Below are 19,823 nucleotides of genomic sequence, written 5' to 3' on the forward strand. Positions count from 1 at the left end.
TATGTGGTGCTTACATTAATGCTCTTTCCTCAAATTTCAGAAACCAGTTTATATACACTGGCATTCAAAAGTTTGGGGTCTCATAGAAATGTCCCCGTTTGCTTTTCTTTCAATTTTTTGGTCCATTAAAATAACATCAAATTGATCAGAAATACAGTGTAGACATTGTTAATGTTGTAAATGACTATTGTAGCTGGAAACTGCTGATTTTTTTATGGAATATCTACAAAGGTGTACAGAGGCCCATTATCAGCAACCATCACTCCTGTGTTCCAATGGCACGCTGTGTTAGCTAATCAAAGTTTATCATTTTAAAAAGGCTAATTGATCATTAGAAAACCCTTTTGCAATTATGTTAGCACAGCTGAAAACTGTTGTCCTGATTAAAGAAGCAATAAAACTGGCCTTCTTTAGAGTAATTGAGTATCTGTATTTGTGGGTTCAATCACAGGCTCAAATTGCCAGAAACAAAGGATTTCTGAAACTCGTCAGTCGATTCTTGTTCTGAGAAACGAAGGCTATTCCATGCGAGATATTGCCAAGAAACTGAAGATCTCGTACAATGCTGTGTACTACTCCCTTCACAGAACAGCGCAAACTGGCTCTTACCAGAATAGAGAGTGGGAGGCCCCGGTTTACAACTGAGCAAGAGGACAAAGTACATTAGAGTGTCTAGTTTGAGAAACAGATGCCTCACAAGTCCTCAACTGGCACCTTCATTAAATAGTACCCGCAAAACACCAGTCTCAACGTCAACAGTGAAGAGGTGACTCCGGGATGCTGGCCTTCTAGGCAGCGTGGGCAAAGAAAAAGCCATATCTCAGACTGGCCAATTAAAAGAAAAGACTAAGATGGGCAAAAGCACACAGACACTGGACAGAGGAAGATTGGAAAAAAGCGTTATGGACAGACGAATCTAAGTTTGAGGTGTTCGGATCACAAAGAAGAACATTCGTGAGATGCAGAAAAAATGTAAAGATGCTGGGAGGAGTGCTTGACGCCATCTGTCAAGCATGGTGGAGGCAATGTGATGGTCTGGGGGTGCTTTGGTGGTGGTAAAGTGGGAGATTTGTACAGGGTAAAAGGGATCTTGAAGAAGGAAGGCTATCACTCCATTTTGCAACGCCATGCCATACCCTGTGGACGGCGCTTAATTGGAGCCAATTTCCAAACTATGCAAGAACTATTTAGGGAAGAAGCAGTCAGCTGGTATTCTGTCTATAATGGAGTTGCCAGCACAGTCACTGGATCTCAACCCTATTGAGCTGTTGTGGGAGCAGCTTGACCGTATGGTACGTAAGAAGAGCCCATCAAGACAATCCAACTTGTGGGAGGTGCTTCAGGGAGCATGGGGTGAAATCTCTTCCGATTCCCTCAACAAATTGACTACTAGAATGCCAAAAGGTCTGCAAGGCTGTATGCTGCAAATGGAGGATTCTTTGATGAAAGCAAAGTTAAGGACAATTTCAATTAAAAATCATTATTTGTAACCTTGTCAACATCTTGACTATATTTCCTATTCATTTTGCAACTCATTTCATGTATGTTTTCATGGAAAACAAGGACATTTCTAAGTGACCCTAAACTTTTGAATGGTGGTGTATATCAGTTATCTGTGAATATTTCCACTCTAAAATCTGATTTTAAAAAATCCCATATCGGTCAGGCTCTAGAGTCACCCACGTACTCAGCTAGAGCAACGCCAAGGTTTGGTCTCAGGCTACGCACACAAGTTTTCCATAGAACTCAACAACCGAGAGGCCAATCATTTCATGACATTTTGTAACCATGACAATGGCTCACGAAGAACACAAACGCTGAGATGAGTACAAATTGTAATTGGGCTACGAATACCACCTTAAAAAATCAAGTAATTTTGCCTTCAGTTCTTTCTTTTCTTTGCCTTTTGGATCATCATGTGCTTTCTTTGTTGTGTCTAATTTCCCACCAAACACTAGCATGTTGTTATTATGACAATAGCCATTAATTTGCTCTGGTCATGGCAAGGCATTAGCCTAATTCTGCTATGCTATAACAAAAATGTATTTATGAAAAAAGGTAATTCATTAAATGCAATCATCTTTTTACCAAAAGCTTAATACGAGCACAGTTCTGAGCCACCTCTAGGCCTATCCTTTAGCAGCTGTTAGTGCTGATAGAACTGGGAACATGCGGCATAGTCCTCTGTAGCTCAGTTAGTAGAGCATGCCACTTGCATTGCCAGGATAGAGGATTCGATTCCCGGGACCACCCATACGTAAAATGTATGCACGCATGACTAAGTCATTTGAATAATAGTGTCTGCTTAATGGCATATATGATATGTAGGATGAGCCAGGCAGGCGGTTTTCGGCATTTCAGCTCCATAGTGCCTCTACCTCACAGTTCAATGAAGCTCACCTTTCCCAGGTGGACTGGGATATAAAATGTAATCAAATCAAGATACAAAAAAAGTGTAATTGGTTTATAGGCCTAATCAAGTGTTAATTAGTAAGTAAATAAAAAAAATAAAAAAGGCAGGTAAGTAAGCATAGCAATTACATATGACAGCTTACAGCTCAATTCCCACACCCACCAAAACAAACCCACATCAGTTTCTCTGGAAAACAAAACCAAGATGGATACAAGCGAACCTCTCCTGGCAACTTCACCAAAACAGTATAAAACAGATTTTGCACCCATGAGTAAATGTAGCTGAAAACAGCTTCAAACTGAGCTTAGGGCTCCTCTAAAACAACATTCCTGTGCTGCAAGAAAGAGGGCTTAGACTTAATGAGAAAAACAATGTTTGTGTGAAAATTTAGGAGTACCCCCACAGTGCTAGTTTATCCTGAATAGGTCAAGACTGAGGCAGCAGCTGAAGCAAAAGCAACCTAGAACTTGACGATGAGGAGCGTCATCAAAAGCAGATTCTGGAAGGAGGTCATATGCATGTATGACGAGTTTACTGACAACTGCCCTAGATGCTCAAGATTAAGAGAGTCAAACTTACAGGAGTGGAGCTCATCATTTTACATGTATGGCCCCAAAACAAACAAGCTCTAACCCATCTCTGTGTGCGGTCCCCTGAGCCAAAGAGCAATGTTCCAATCGAATCTCAGAAAATGTAGAAGAGCTTCACCAGCTCAGAGCGGCTAAAAACAGTGTCCTATAATGAGGCATGTCGACATCCATTGATTGCAGCTCACATTTAGCGCCCCATGCTATGTCGGCTAAACATAATGTAAGCTTCGCCACAAAGCCTATTACACAACTCCCACAGAACCTTGATCGCCCTGTTCTCACAAGAGAGCTAGTCGGCTTTTTTTTTTTTAAAACAGGTTTTCATATTTGAATTTATTTAACACATTCAAAGTAGTAAGTAATGTAATATTAACACACTTTACATTCCAAAGTAAACATAAAACATTATCAAAAAGGAAGCAGCCTCATGTTTGTAACTGATAAGTGGAGCTCGTCTCCCACCTGAGGGCCCAGAGGCAAATGAGGAAAATACAGTATCTTCCAGATGGCACATTCAATCTCTTCCCCATGCAGTACCAGACAACAGAGGGAAGCAGGAGAAATTACACACACCCAGCACCAGTGTCGCTCCATATCGGATGTGCCCATGGGTACAAGATAGTGGAAACTAGAGCAACAAAAGGCAGACACTTAAATTCAGATGAGGGAAAGAAACCCGTCCTTGAGTCAGCAGTTCTGCTGCACAGAACATGCTAACAATCAGGGCTGTGATCCTGGGATTATTTATATATACACACACAAACACAGTAGACTGAGGGAAGCATGTGGGTCTGCAGAAAGGCCCAGGGCACCTGCTTAGGCATATACGGTACACATAAACACATGCTGATCATGTTTTGCTTTTGGGAATAAAACAGAACATCAACTTCTCGATTGCAACAACATTGAGTCTCCAGAGAAGTAAAGGGAAATAATTAAGCCGTGTTAATGAACTAGAAAAAGGAGGCTGGGGCTGTACTGCAGCAGAATCCGCTTCATCTAGACTCTCCCTTCTTACAGTACTTCTGAGAGAGAGGGGGGGAGGAAAAACGTGAGCACGGACACAAAAATGTACTGTAGAAGAAAGCTCAAATCTGTCTTTCCCAGAAGACGGAAGATTGGATAGGACATTCCAGCACAATGTAATAAGAAACTGAATCAGATGTCCATGCGAGATGGGTGTGTTGCAGGGTGGAGGGGCTCGGGTACAACCAAAGGTCCTAGGCTCCACGCCAGCCAGAGCAGTGGAATTACATCATGTGGGGAATTGTCTCTGGAATTAGAGGGGCTGAGAGGCTTGAACTGCTGCCTACCACAGCCTAGTCTCTCCTCCGTTCCATCACCCTTTCCTCCCCATGACAACGCCACCTTTGTCAGCTCTCCGGGTGAAATAACACAGACAAGGAAGCAAAAACAAGTCAGTCATTTTGTCACCACTCTTGACATTTGAACCCAATTTCTTCCATCCAGCAGCAATGTAATTCAAACAGCTTGCTTGCCTGGCTGGAAGAGACAAGTATATCACACTTGGGCTGACAAAAAAAAAAGCAAGCGACAGAAATAGCCATCTGCGTGTCGTGTGGAAGCATTGAGATGAGCAATATCAGTTATCCAAGCACACGTTGTGTGTCTGAGCAAGTTAGAGCAACTCATTTTGAAAAACTATTTTACGGCGACAAAGTGCCAATTCTGGCCTCGACCCTGTCTGGGAATTAATATTTCTTCCAGGCATACGCTGCGTGATGCAGTGACCTTTCTCTGCTTGCTCCCATTGTTTTCTCTGTCTGCACTCTTCCCTCAGCCCTGTGTAAACACATTGACACAATCTCACAGGGCACCAACTGGAATGGAACAAGTACACAGGCTGAATAATCAAATTCAATTCCACTAAGAGGAGCAATTGCCATGTAATACCTAACTCACGGTATGTGGCCTGTAAAAACAATTGGGCAATATTGATATGATCCCTTCAAAACAGCCCCATTGTTACCTTTCTTGTTGGCATTCACCTTCTATAGAGCCATTGCTTTGCCGGCATCTGAGCAAGAGACATTCAAGTTTGACCCCGTTGTTGCAATCGTTATCATGGTGACATGACAGCAAGCAGTATCAAGTGCTCAATTCCTCAGAACGAACTGTTTTCATTTCTTCACAACAACGTGTGAGAAGCTGGCCCATACTTGGAAATAATTCCCTTGTAAAAATGTGTAAACTTTCCTGTTATGGTGAATAAGAAGTTGGCTCCAGTTAAACTAAAAACGTTTTCAGATATGTTCTGGTAATTATATGCGCTGGCTAGCCAGAAAGTTGATAGCTAGCTAAAACATTGACTAGAAAGTTGCTTGTTTTAGTTGCTGTTTGAGGAAAAGTTTGTCGGACAGCAAAATAATGTTCGTGACTTGACGTGTGCCAAAGCTGGTTATACAGTTGCACCATTGAGAGCATTTTGAAAGCTGCATCACTACTTGGTGTGGCAACTGCTTGGCATCCAACCGCAAGGCACTACAGAGGGTGCTGCGTATTTGCTCTTTTCTTATCCCCCCCCCCCCAAAAAAATCTTACTTTTTAACTCTGTATTGTTGAGAAGGGCTCGTTAATAAGGATTTCACAGTAAAGTTTACACCTGTTGTATTCGGCTCATGTGACAAACAAAATTTGACTAGGTCGGTTGCCGGAAATATACACTGAGCGTAAAGAAAAAAACATTACGAGACACTGGTTAAAAGGTGGATTTTTAAGCCTTGAGACATGGATTGTGCGTACCATTCGGAGGGTGAATGGAATGGACAAGACAATATTTTTAAGTGCCTTTGAACGAGGTATTCTAGTAGGTCCCAGGCGCACGGGTTCGTGATAACTGCAATACTTCTGGGCTTTTCATGCTCAAGAATGACCCACCACCCAATGACATCCAGCCAACTTGACCCAACTGTGCAAAGCATTGGAGTCAACAACGGCCAGCATCCCTGTGGAATGCTCTCGACACCTCGTAGAGTCCATGCCCGATGAATTGAGGCTGTTCTGAGGGCAAAGCGGGGGGGAAACGTAATATTAGGAAGGTGTTATTAACATTTTGCACACTCAGTGTAAGCACAGGCTTTGTTTGCCGGCAATAACTTTCAGATATAAAGAAAAGCAAAAAGCGGCATGCTAAAGTTGCCAGCTTTTCGTCTTGGTTTGAAAGGGGTATAATTCTAAAACTGTGAATGACAATCGCTTCAGTTTAATTTATTTAAGTGGACCACTGTGGAATGCAGAACAACACGCTCAGCCGCATCTGCAGCTGATACCCATGAAGTCATTGGTGCCTGACTGGCTCATCATTAGGGATGAGTTGAGCTGCTTGTTAAGACACAAAGCTACTTACTGCACAATCTACGTAAAGGCAACTTTCAATTTCCATTTCAATGGAGAATCCATTTACTGGCACGGACAGGGCTGCATACCAATAGAGTGACTGACTGCACCTAAGACACAAGGGGACAGCAGGCAGCTCTACATCCATGTGGGAATACAGTCTATTCCTGCTGGCAGAGACCTGTCCTACAGTCTGACTGAACACTTCAGCTACCTGAATGCTTTTCAATTATTCACATTTTTTCAGGAAAAGACATTACATAACTTCCCTGACTGCTAAAATAAATCTAAAAACGAGCTTGAAGCGGTCACTCATTGTGACAGTTCCATAGTCTGGTACAAGAGAGAGGTAGAAGCCTGGCCTGGGAGACTGATGTAACAAGGGGAAACTGAAGAGCAAGGCTGGTTGATATGGCCCAAAATCCCAATCACTTCATATCAGTAGAATATGGGACTGCAGAGACATAATGTGTGTAGAATAGATAGCATGGTGTAACTGTAATATCATAGAACACTGAAATCACACAAACCTAACACATTTTTTTATTTCACCTTGATTTAACCAGGTAGGCCCGTTACAACAGTGACCTGGCCAAGATAAAGCAAAGCAGTGCGACACAATAACAATAGAAAAATCTATATACAGTGCGTGCAAATGGAGTAAGATTAGGGAGGTAAGGCAATAAATAGGCCATAGTGGTGAAACAATTACAATTTAGCATCAACACGAGTGATAGATGTGCAGAAGATGAATGTGCAAGTAGAGATACTGGGGTGCAAAGAAGCAAAAAATAAATAACAATATGGGGATGAGTTGGGTGGGCTATTTACAGATAGGCTGTGTACAGGTGCAATGATCGGTAAGCTGCTCTGACTGCTGATGCATAAAGTTAGTGAGGGAGATGTAAGTCTCCAACTTCAGTGATATTTTTCTTTGCAATTCGTTCCAGTCATTGGCAGCAGAGAACTGGAAGGAAAGGCGGCCAAAGGAGGAGTTGGCTTTGGGGATGACCAGTGAAATATACCTGCTGGAGCGCATGCTACGGATGGGTGCTGCTAAGGTGACCAGTGAGCTGAGATAAGGCGGGGCTTTACCTAGCATAGACTTATAGATGACCAGGAGCCAGTGGGTTTGGCGATGAATATGAAGCGAGGGCCAGCCAACGAGAGCGTACAGGTCGCAGTGGTGGGTAGTATATCGGGCTTTGGTGACAAAATGGATGACACTGATCGACTGCATCCAATTTGCTGAGTAGAGTGTTGGAGGCTATTTTGTAAACGACGTCACCAAAGTCAAGGATCGGTAGGATAGTCAGTTTTACAAGGGTATGTTTGGCAGCATGAGTGAAGGATGCTTTGTGGCGAAATAGGAAGCCGATTCTAGATTTAACTTTGGATTGGAGATGTTTGATGAGAGTCTGGAAGGAGAGTTTACAGTCTAACCAGACACCGAGGTATTTGTAGTTGTCCATATATTCTAAGTCAGAACCATCCAGAGTAGTGATGTTAGATGGTGCGGGAAGTGATCGGTTGAAGAGCATGCACTTAGTTTTACTTGCATTTAAGAGCAGTTGGAGGCCACGGAAGGAGAGTTGTATGGCATTGAAGCTCGTTTGGAGGGTAGTTAACAGTCTCCAAAGAAGGGCCAGAAGTACACAGAATGGTGTCGTCTGCATAGAGGTGGATTAGAGAATCACCAGCAGCAAGAGCGACATCATTGATGTATACAGAGAAGAGAGTCGGCCCGAGAATTGAACCCTGTGGCACCACCATAGAGACAGCCAGAGGTCCGGACAACAGGCCCTCCGATTTGACACACTGAACTCTATCGGAGAAGTAGTTGGTGAACCAGGCGAGGCAGTCATTTGAGAAACCAAGGCTGTTGAGTCTGCCGATAAGAATGTGGTGATTGACAGAGTCGAAAGCCTTGGCCGGGTCGATGAAGATGGCTGCACAGTATTTTAAATCGATGGCAGTTATATCGTTTAGGACAATGAGCGTGGCTGAGGTGCACCCACCAGCTCGGAAACCAGATTGCATAGTGGAGAAGGTACGGTGGGATTCGAAATGGTCGGTGATCCGTTTGTTAACTTGGCTTTCAAAGACTTTAGAAGGGCAGGGCAGGATGGATATAGGTCTGTATCAGTTTGGGTCTAGAGTGTCTCCCCCTTTGAAGAGGGGGATGACCGCAGCAGCTTTCCAATCTTTAGGGATCTCAGACGATACGAAAGAGGTTGAACAGGCTAGTAATAGGGGTTGCAACAATTGTGGTGGATAATTTTAGAAAGAAAGGGTCCAGATTGTCTAGCCTAGCTGATTTGTAGGGTTCCAGATTTTGCAGCTCTTTCAGAACATCAGCTATCTGGATTTGGGTGAAGGAGAAACGGTGGGGGCTTTGGCGGGTTGCTGTGGAGGGTGCCGGGCAGTTGACCGGGGTAGGGGTAGCCAGGTGGAAAGCATGGCCTGCCGTAGAGAAATGCTTATTGAAATTTTCAATTATCGTGGATTTATCGGAGGTGACAGTGTTTCCTAGCCTCAGTGCAGTGGGCAGCTGTGAGGAGGTTCTCCATGGACTTTAGTGTCCCAGAACTTGTTGGAGCATGTGCTACAGGATGCAAATTTGTGTTTGAAAAAGCTAGCCTTTGCTTTCCTAAATGACTGTGTATATTGGTTCTTAACTTCCCTGAAAAGTTGCATATCACGGAGGCTATTCGATGCTAATGCAGTACGCAACAATATGTTTTCGTGATGGTCAAGGCCAGTCAAGTCTGGAGTGAACCAAGGGCTATATCTGTTCTTAGTTCATTATTATTATATTTTTTTTTTTTGAATGGGGCATGCTTATTTAAGATGGTGAGGAAAGCACTTTTAAAGAATAACCAGACATCCTCTACTGATGGGATGAGGTCAATATCCTTCCAGGATACCCGGGCCAGGTCGATAAGAAAGGCCTGCTCGCAGAAGTGTTTTAGGGAGTGTTTGACAGTGACTAGGTGTGGTCGTTTGACCGCGGACCCATTACAGACGCAGGCAATGAGGCAGTGATTGCTGAGATCCTAGTTGAAGACAGCAGAGGTGTATTTAGAGGGCAGGTTGTTCAGGATGATATCTATGAGGGTGCCCACGTTTACAGATTTAGGGTTGTACCTGGCAGTTTCCTTGATAACTTGTGTGAGATTGAGGGCATCTAGCTTTGATTGTAGGATGGCCGGGGTGTTAAGCATGTCCCAGTTTAGGTCACCTAACAGTATGAACTCTGAAGATAAATGGAGGGCAATTAATTCACATATGGTGTCCAGGGCACAGCTGGGGGCTGAGGGGGGTCTAGAACAAACAGCAACGGTGAGAGACTTGTTTCTGGAAAGGTGGATTTAGAAGTATAAGCTCAAATTGTTTGGGCACAGACCTGGATAGTATGACAGAACTCTGCAGGCCATTTCTGCAGTAGATTGCAACTCCGCCCCCTTTGGCAGTTCTATCTTGTGGGAAAATGTTATAGTTAGGGATGGAAATTTCAGGATTTTTGGTGTCCTTCCTAAGCCAGGATTCAGACACGGCTAGGACATCCGGGTTGGCAGAGTGTGCTAAAGTAGTGAATAAAACAAACTTAGGGAGGAGGCTTCTAATGTTAACATGCATGAAACCAAGGCTTTTATGGTTACAGAAGTTAACAAATGATAGCGCCTGGGGAATAGGAGTGGAACTGGGGGCTACAGGGCATGGGTTAACCTCTACATCACCAGAGGATGAGTAGGATAAGGGTACGGCTAAAGGCTATGAGAACTGGTCGTCTATTGCTTTGGGAACAGAGAATAAAAGAAGCAGATTTCTGGGCGTGGTAGAGTAGATTCAGGGCATAATGTTGGATGTTAGTACAGTGGAGGTAAACCTAGGCGTTGAGAGGTTTTGTCTCTGGAGGCACCAGTTAATCCAGGTGAGGTCTCCGCATGTGTGTGGGGTGGGACAAAAAGACCTAAGGCATGTTGAGCGGGACTGAGGTCTCTACAGTTAAATAAAACAATGACAACTAGCCAAGACAGCAGTAGACAAGACATATTGACATTAGAGAGAGGCATAAAGCAAATCACAGGTGTTGATCAGGAGAGCTAAGACAATAACGGGTAAATGGCGATGAATGGGCAGAGCGGGTCAGTTAGGTACATACAGGACCTGAGTTCGAGGCTGGGGCCGACAGGTAAACAAAATTAGGTACCGTGTTATTGAAATAGTCCAGGGGGAACCTGTGTAGCCAAGTGATCATAGGTTCAAAAGAGCAGCAATAGGTGAGTCAATGTGCCGTTCGGTAGTCACTACTACGCTAGGCGAGCAGGGGACACAGTGTTCAGAAAAGTTAGCGGGCCAAGGCTAGTAGAAGGTTCTTCGGCGACATCGTAACAGAATAGACTGTTGAAACCACATCGGGCGATCACGTCGGCAGTCCAGTCGTGATGGATCGGCGGGGCGCCGTGTCAACAATAAAGGGTCCAGGCCAAATGGCACAGGAGGTATTGTAGCCCTAGAATTAGGTGGTATATGGGGCTAGCTGGTGTCTCGGTGACCGAGAAAAAGGTGAAGACCGCTAGCCGTGGCTAACAACGTAGCTAGTTAGCCGGCTAGCTCCTGATGGAAGTTCCAGTTATAAGGAATAAAAATAGCAGATCCGTACCACATTGGGTGAGGCGGGTTGCAGAAAAGTATATTTAGTTCGTAGATAGAAAGTGAGATTAAGATATACATGAAGAAGACCAGCTATTTACACAGGATAAGACAAAGACAAACACACACGTCCGACTGCTACACCATCTTGGATCAGAAAATACATCGCAAAGCTCTACTGCAGACTGGTACCATCATGCCAATCTCACGTCGGGGTAAATTAACAAGCAGCAGATGTCCTACTGTATCACGGCTGACTGAAAATGAAAGGAATGGCAGTCTGATACCTGGGGGATTGTATGCCACTGTGTGTATTGCGACATTTACAGAGTCAAAGACGTGTAATTCACGCTGGCGGCGTGGCGATGTGTTTATCTGGATCCATGTGATTACAGATGCAGGGCTAATACAACCACCTGCAGTGGTCGAGCTGCAAGGCTCATGCCCACTGGATTATCGGATCATACTCAGATTAACATCATACTCAGCATTATTCCTGTGACATTTTCACTGCTGGCTTGGGCAATGACCATGACACTAACATGTGCATTTTAGACCACACTGATCAGATCAGCGGATTTGACATGCTGGTAAATACCAGTGGTTGCTATTCACATGCCAGTATCTGTTGTTGCTATTTCCATTTAATAAGCCTTACAGTGTGAAAATGTACATTGGTATTGAGAGAGCATGCATTGAACATAGTGTGTTTATGAGAGCATTGTTGTTGCAACTGTGTGCAAGCTGGCAATGGCCAATTGAGTAAACAGCAGCCCATCTAGCCTAGCTGTGCTAATTTGGCACACACTGAAACATGGTGGCTCATGTGTCAGAGGCTCTTTACTTAGTCAACAACGCTGTTCACATCAGCTGTGACAACAACAATGGCAATGTGGATATGAGAGGAGGGGGGGGGGGGGAAATGATTGGATGTTTTACCAAATGCTGCCCATCTGTCAGGAAATGTACAGACATCTTTCAGCCAGATCTAACTCGGCACGCAGATTTGTTGGTGAGAACCTTCTCTGATCTATTCTCATGAAATCAATCTGGACCTGCATGCCTGACGCTCTGCCGGGTCGAACAGGACTAAAATCAGAAGACAGACAGGCACAAACACCGTTGGATAAAAGAGCAGAACCATACAGCCAACAAACTTCATTAACTGTAGTCTCCACAGACGAATAAATGACTCATGAGTACGAAACAGTAGCACATTCTTAGAGCATTTAGTGTCCCTCTTTGTCATAATACCATGAACTGCATTCTAAACATGCAAGCAGACAGCGAGTCCCCACTGTTCTATCACGCTACTCTCAATCGATTTTCATTCCATTTTAACCAGTCAAAAGAATCCAGTAGTGTAAACCTAAGGAACTGATCTCTGTCAAACAAATTACATTAGTGTGGTTTACAATAGTAGCAAGGACCCCTGGATAATCATTGGGTTAAGATGATGGATCAACAGAGTAATCTCAGTCATTACAGAGAATCAGCTAGTTGGCTCGTGTACACGCGCAGACAAACACAGAACCAGGACTTTGCATACAGTATGTCTGACTTGGAAGGTTTTACAACAGATGGGGGGGCTAGGCCTTTATCGAACTAAAAGCAAACTGTGGCAAACTAGGCCTATCATTTGCCCTGTGCCTTCAGAGCAGTTAGACATCATATCATTATCCTTCACTGTCTGAACTTTGACCCCACACACTTCCAGAACAACACATGCACCTTATTAATGAAGTCAAGCGGCTCGCTGTGCCAAGAGATAAGAGGCCAGCTGCTGATGTATTCTACCGCGAATGAGAAGGAGTTGATACTTGGGTGAGTTGAACACAAATATCCCTGTGTTGACAGAGAGGCAAAGTGACAGCTTGCTCAGTGTCGGTTCCAGCAGGGAGGGTGGAGGGAGATACTGGGCCAGGCAGAACTTGGCAGTGCCCCTGCGAAGAAGACAAATTGTTATGCAGTCCCTAGATTTGGCACGCTCCTCCTGGAGATTAATTACTCTTTCCTCCGTGTCGAACAGAATGAGAGCTAGAGGAGAGAGGCACTGGCTGGCAGCATGGGGACTAGGGAGAGGACCAGTGACAGGCACACAGGGCCATAGGCATTATGTGGTCCGGTTCCTTTACTTCTGGTTACCAACAGCCACAGACGGGGACAACCAACCCTCCTCCTGACCACCGCTCATCACAAGTGGCAGTTATGTGGTTAAGTTAGTAGCCATTTAATTGTTTTGGTAAATTGTTTTGCTTTGGAAGGAAGCGTACTGCCAGAATGTATGGAATTGAGTTACGCGGCAATGAGTATTGCACGTGTACAAATATAGTTTGGCCTACAGACCCAATAGTGGAATATCATGACTAGAGTACATAATCTTACCAGTACTACTTTTGTTCAATCGTGGACCATGTAGAACACACCCTGATGCAGATAGCCTATTGTTCTACAGAGCCAATCTGAAGGGGCGAGGAGGTACTTAACTTGTATTCATCATACGTTCCAATAATTTGTAATATTACTGCACGATCAAACAATAGATGCCTTGATGAGCAACCCAGGTCATGCTTCACAGCCTCAGGGGTTCTTTAAAGCTGCAAATGTAACAAAGAAATGTGCGTTATAGATGTCACTCATTGGAAGCAAGTCTAAGAAGTGGCAGATTTGTTCTATGCTCTGTTTCTATGGCTCCCATTAGAAAGTTCAGTTTTTCGCGTCTTTTACTTTCGGTTTTGTATATCAATGATTCTCTACACTATACATAGCTTCTTTTGTCGTAAACTGAAAATAGGTGAACTATTAGAATTTTTGCAACCAGGAAATGGCGGAGCATTTCTGCATATTGCACCTTTAAGTAGATTGTTTCGCCATCAATTAGGGATACATTAGAACTCAGTTGACCAATATTGCACCCGGACACTGACAGATCACGGGAGCAGGGACTGCATGCCATTAATCTGAGGGGCATATCAATCTGCAGTACACTATTACGTAACCATCTATGATAACAGTTTAATGGAATATACTAATGGATATTGCATTGGTGGAGGATGATCTTGATCATACCTACAAAAAGTGGGCTTTTTAAGAGCTTTTCAAAGCCGAGGTATAATTCTCAAGTACACTAAAATCTACAGTCCGGGCCATAAAACATATTAAAAGATTATAGTGTAAAAACATCTGGTCTTCATTTTGCTAAAGGTCCATTACACAGATTATACCGCCACAAGATAGGACAAAACGTAAATGCTTACGGCCAAAAAATATATATAATAATAAAAAAAGAAATCACTAATGGTGGCTTAAGGAGAGTCTTGGATATTATTTACTATCCATTACAATCCATCACATAGGTGAAGCTTTTCCGTGGTTAAACTCAATAAGTGAAATAGATGAATGATATTTTCGATCACCATTCGCCCTGGATAAAAATGGAAAAACTAGTGTAGCCTATGAGTCCTGGTAACCATGATGAAAAGGTATGAGCACATCATTAGTGGGGCACTTTAACTACTGTACAATGACTGTGGCCAATCAACTACAGGCCTGTAAAATCCAGCAGCACATGTGTTCACCAACCTAACATCACAGTGAAGTCTTGAGGCAGAAAGTTGGCAGAGCGAAGGAACTCTCTCCGTACAATGATGCGTTTCATCACAGACGAGCAATTAATTAATGTCAGTGATTCGTGTCAGGCAAACAAAGTGCCTTGTGAGAGGGGAGCATACATCATGGACTTGGGAGGGCGGAGGGTGAGGTTTGGGTTTTAGGAGAGTCAGAGCATAGGCTAATGCAAAAAACTGGAAACCAACATCTGTTGAATGCAGTAAAATACCAATTCCACATAGTGGTTTACAATAACATAATATTTGTGAATGAACAGTACCATTGTCTAATGTTATGGCATAAGATATGAGTGAAGGCAGATTTGACAAATAAAATTGATTAAAATGAGATCCATTTGAAAAAAATGTATATTTAGATAAATCTGTCAAATAAAAAGTCAAACTGAATAAACACCATTATGTAAGACACTAACTAATCAGGTCAGGTGCACCCTAAAGTAAACATGATTTTAATAAATGTAATGTCAACACCCTTCTGCGTAGACTTATGTAACATCCGAACCAAATGTATGCATTGCAATTTTATTTATGTAGCCCAAATCAACATCACTCTACAATTAAGCCATCTCCCAGGGGGGGTAGAAAGCAATGTTCTGGGGAGAAATAGGGCTATGAGCACATTCTGATTAATTTGCCTAAGTGCTGGTGGTGGACTGTGACCCACTATAGGAGAGAGGGAAGCACCCTGTGGAGTAGCACAGCAAGTGCTCGATGAGGGAGGTTTCGACTAGAGGTCCAAGGATTGGAAGGTTGACCGAGTCCAATCCCATGATAAAGGAAAGCTTAACCTGAGACAGTGAGGGAACATTTTCTGTGTTGCATGTGCAGTGTAACTTATGATAAGCCCTCGCTGATGGAGCTATCGAATAATAGCTCAAACGGTTGGTAAGTTGTCAAGGATGGCGGTCACGTGTGTCTGCGAGCGTTGGATCACTGGTTCGAGCCTGGTATGGGGACAGGGACAGCGGAGGAAGCTAAACTGTCAGCAGCACACTGACATCTGTCTCACAGCATGAAGAAAAACACATTGTATGCATAAGTATGCAAAAGGGAACCTGTTTTATGCAAAGGGAACCTCTTGATGTTTATATGTCAAAAAACAACATAGGTTTATTTTATTTCCCAATAAAGTGTGGTCTAAGGTTTAAAACATTGCAAAATACAGCCAAATGAAGTGATCACTCCTGAAAGTGTTTGGCAGAAAGCAATCTGACAACTGACCAACAGGAACAGAAAGAAGTAGGCAAAGCATATTGCTATAGGAAATGGCATATGCCTGAATCTAGAAACGTAATCTACTTTTCACAGAAAAGGAACACAATATAGTCAGTACTGCTCTGCTAAAACAATTTCATGAGAGTGACCAAGGCAAAAACAGCTCGCAGATCCTCTGAGAATATGAGTGCAAAGAAAATGGGGCTCCCGAGTGGCGCAGCAGTCTGAGACACTGCAACTCAGTGTTAGAAGCGTCACTACAGACCCTGGTTCAAATCCAGGCTGTATCACAACCAGCCGTGATTGGGAGTCCCATAGGGCGGCGCACAATTGGCCAAGCGTCGCCCGGGTTAGGTCGGGGTATGACGTTATTGTAAATAAGAATTTGTTCTTAACTGACTTGCCTAGTTAAATAAAGGTTAAATAAAAATATTTGTATTTGGCTACACTTCTATTATAACACTCAAACTGTGTGCACAATTTGGCAACATTGTCAGCTAGTAACGTTAGCTAGCTAGGGCCAAGTATAGACAAAACAGGACATGTTGCTGTTTACGTGTGCATTGCATTGCAGTAGTAGGCTCCATCACTGGGGTTCTTAAATGGTTACGTTTAAGCACTGGCATAATAAGAGGCATTCAACATTGATATCCATGTTACTATGTTCTTTTATATTAATCACCAAAGTGAGTCTTCTGGAGACACAAAAGCTGTAACGTTAAATGCTATCCTTCCTGGCTAGTTAGTTAGCTTGATTGATTGTGTACACCGAAAATAGCTGGCTGTTTTCAACTCATGGTTTAACTGGCTAAGCAGAACTAACGTTAGTTAGTTAGCAGGCTAGCTGAATCAGTGTGAAGCTAACGTTACCAGATAAGCTAGCTATCATCATGCATTAGCGTTGCAGTTTACCAGGTTAATAAATCAGTGTACTCTTTGTTTTACTGTTATAAATATAGGTCGCGATCAACCGTATTTACGATTTTAGACAACCATTTAAAAAGGCTCACATATCTAACTAACGATGTCCTCGTTTCTCTGTCGTTGTAGCTACAATAGCTGTCTCCCCGCTTCTGCGGAGACTTTGAGGCTAACGTTAAGTACAGCAGCGTTCTCCGGGAACGTGTGTGCTTCCTGCAGCACGCTTACTACACAAACCCATTTAACTTACCCACTTGATTGTTTCATCGACACGACCAAACCTTGGTGTATAAAAGCTGGATTTGAAGTTCGGCTTTAGGCAGTAGCTTTACCAGAATTGGGGCGTCCCGGTTTAGATTTAGACTACTCCTAGGGTGAGAGAGAACCACGAGCGGACTCGCCTCACTCCTTCTATTTGGGAGTATTCATTAAGCCGATTCTGTTGCAAAACCTTTTATCTGTTGTTAAACGTTTTGCAACAGAACCCGTTTCCTCCAAATTGAAAATGACTTGCAACGAAAACGAGAGTATATATTGGAGTAATGCAGGTAGGCCCCGCAACGTTTTGTTCCATTTGCTCTGTTTGGTTCTTAAAATGTGAACGGTTTCCGTTTCAATACGCAATGAATACACCCCTGGTCGCCTTCTCGGAGAGTAGCGAATGGTCGCTAGATGACGTAACAATACCTCGACTGATCCCCCCCTAAAAACAAAACGTCAACAAGCTGATTTTTTAAATATTTTTTTTATTTCACCTTTATTTAACCAGGTAGGCTAGTTGAGAACAAGTTCTCATTTGCAACTGCGACCTGGCCAAGATAAAGCAAAGCAATTCGACACATACAACAACGCAGAAGTTACACATGGAATAAACAAAACATACAGTCAATAATAGAGTAGAACAAAAGAAAACAAAAAGTCAATATACAGTGAGTGCAAATGAGGTAAGTTAAGGCAATAAATAGGCCACAGTGGTGAAGTAATTACAATATAGCAATTAAACACTAGAATGGTAGATGTGTAGAAGATGAATGTGCAAGTAGAGATACTGGGGTGCAAAGGAGCAAGATAAATAAATAAATACAGTATGGGGATGAGGTAGGTAGATAGATGGGCTGTTTACAGATGGGCTATGTACAGGTGCAGTGATCTGTGAGCTGCTCTGACAGCTGGTGCTTAAAGCTAGTGAGGGAGATATGAGTCTCCAGCTTCAGATATTTTTGCAGTTCGTTCCAGTCATTGGCAGCAGAGAACTGTAAGGAAAGACGACCAAAGGAGGAATTGGCTTTGGGGGTGACCAGTGAGATACACCTGCTGGAGCGCGTGCTACGAGTGGGTGATGCTATGGTGACCAGTGAGCTGAGATAAGGCGGGGCTTTACCTAGCATGATGAGGCTCATTGCAACATTAGTTTGGGATTTTATATATATATATATATTATATTGTTGTTTTGTTGAATATAGGCTGTAATTAAAAATTACAAAAATGACACATTCCACTGAACATTCACGATGGGATAAGAATTACAATAATCTCTATCTCTTCTCTCTCACTCGCTCCATCTCGGCCTCTCCTCTCTCTCTGAAGGCATGGGTTTCATACTATATAGATGCCTTATGACACGAATGGGGCAGGGATCCGAAGTCTTCTGAGAGAGTTGATCCATTGCTCTTCAACAGAAACATACCTCTTTACACCTGTGCCTGCTATAATGCATTTATGAAATCACTAAAATACATAAATGTGTTAATCCCTAATCCTGGTTATTCTTATGGTTTTACAGATAAATAGTAGTATCTTTGACCTCTGCTCAGGCCATGCTGTTAATCAAATCAAATGTATTTATATAGCCCTTCTTACATCAGCTGATATCTCAAAGTGCTGTACAGAAACCCAGCCTAAACCCAAACAGCAAGCAATGCAGGTGTAGAAGCACGGTGGCTAGGAAAAACTCCCTAGAAAGGCCAAAACCTAGGAAGAAACCTAGAGAGGAACCAGGCTATGAAGGGTGGCCAGTCCTCTTCTGGCTGTGCCAGGTGGAGATTATAACAGAACATGGCCAAGATGTTCAAATGTTCATAAATGACCAGCATGGTCAAATAATACAATTCACAGTGGTTGTTGAGGGTGCAACAAGTCAGCACCTCAAGAGTAAATGTCTGTTGGCTTCTCATAGCCGATCATTGGGAGTATCTCTACCGCTCCTGCTAATCATCACGGTCATGGCCTAGTTTTTCAAAACCTTTTATCTGGATCAGAATGATCCGTATTTGTAATCGTCTTTTTTGCTATTCAGGATCAGATCGATCTAGCTGTTTTTTAGCCATTCTTTTCAGGAAATAATCAGATAGGATCCTTCTGATCTAGATACCACAATATCAAGATCACAGAATCTGGATTTTCAGTGCTTTGAACAGGCCTACACTTTGCCATCTACTGGACAGGTTGTGATAGGCTACTTTGTCATAGGGAAACAGAGATGACTAAACTACATGAATAAATGTATGGTTAGTGCTATCCGGGGTCCTTGGGACATCCCTACCCTAAATCCTTAGCCTAGCCATAACCCTAACCTTTACTTAAGAATTTAAAATGTCAACTTCAATGGGGTACGGATGTCCCAAGGATAAAATAATTATAGAACCCACATACTTGCATTTACTAGACACTTCTCAAAATAACTGACCACATAGCCTACCTATACCGCAGTTTAACATAATTAACCTTTGGTTTTCAGATGTAAGAACTTCTTTAAACTCCTCACCTTAGTTACATTAATATTTATTGGTTTTAGGGCCTTTCACCTTTCTAAATCCACCCTGAATCCACCCTTCCAGTGGGATCAAAATAATCCAGATTTTCGCATCAACATTTTCCTAATCACATTCTTTGAGTTTTGAAAAACGCAACAACATATAATCCTGTTTAAAGGTCAGATTGGGTTACCAAATCCTTATAATAATATATATTTTTTTAAAGTTGTAAAAACCCAATTCTAACATTTAATCCTATCTGATTACCGAAATCCGATCAGATAATTTA

General features: G+C 42.9%; 1 protein-coding gene across 1 annotated transcript in view; it reads right to left on the reverse strand.

The window, feature by feature from the left end:
• The window catches only part of LOC115154896 (bifunctional heparan sulfate N-deacetylase/N-sulfotransferase 1), a 118,996-nt gene extending 101,628 nt beyond the window's left edge, over positions 1–17,368 (reverse strand). Inside the window, exon 1 of the mRNA XM_029701587.1 lies at positions 17,032–17,368. The gene's annotated coding sequence lies outside the window, so the exon portion shown is untranslated. The remainder of the gene's footprint in view (positions 1–17,031) is intronic.
• Positions 17,369–19,823: the final 2,455 nt, after the last annotated feature.

Source organism: Salmo trutta, chromosome 19, assembly GCF_901001165.1.
Source record: "Salmo trutta chromosome 19, fSalTru1.1, whole genome shotgun sequence".
NCBI lineage: Eukaryota > Metazoa > Chordata > Actinopteri > Salmoniformes > Salmonidae > Salmo > Salmo trutta.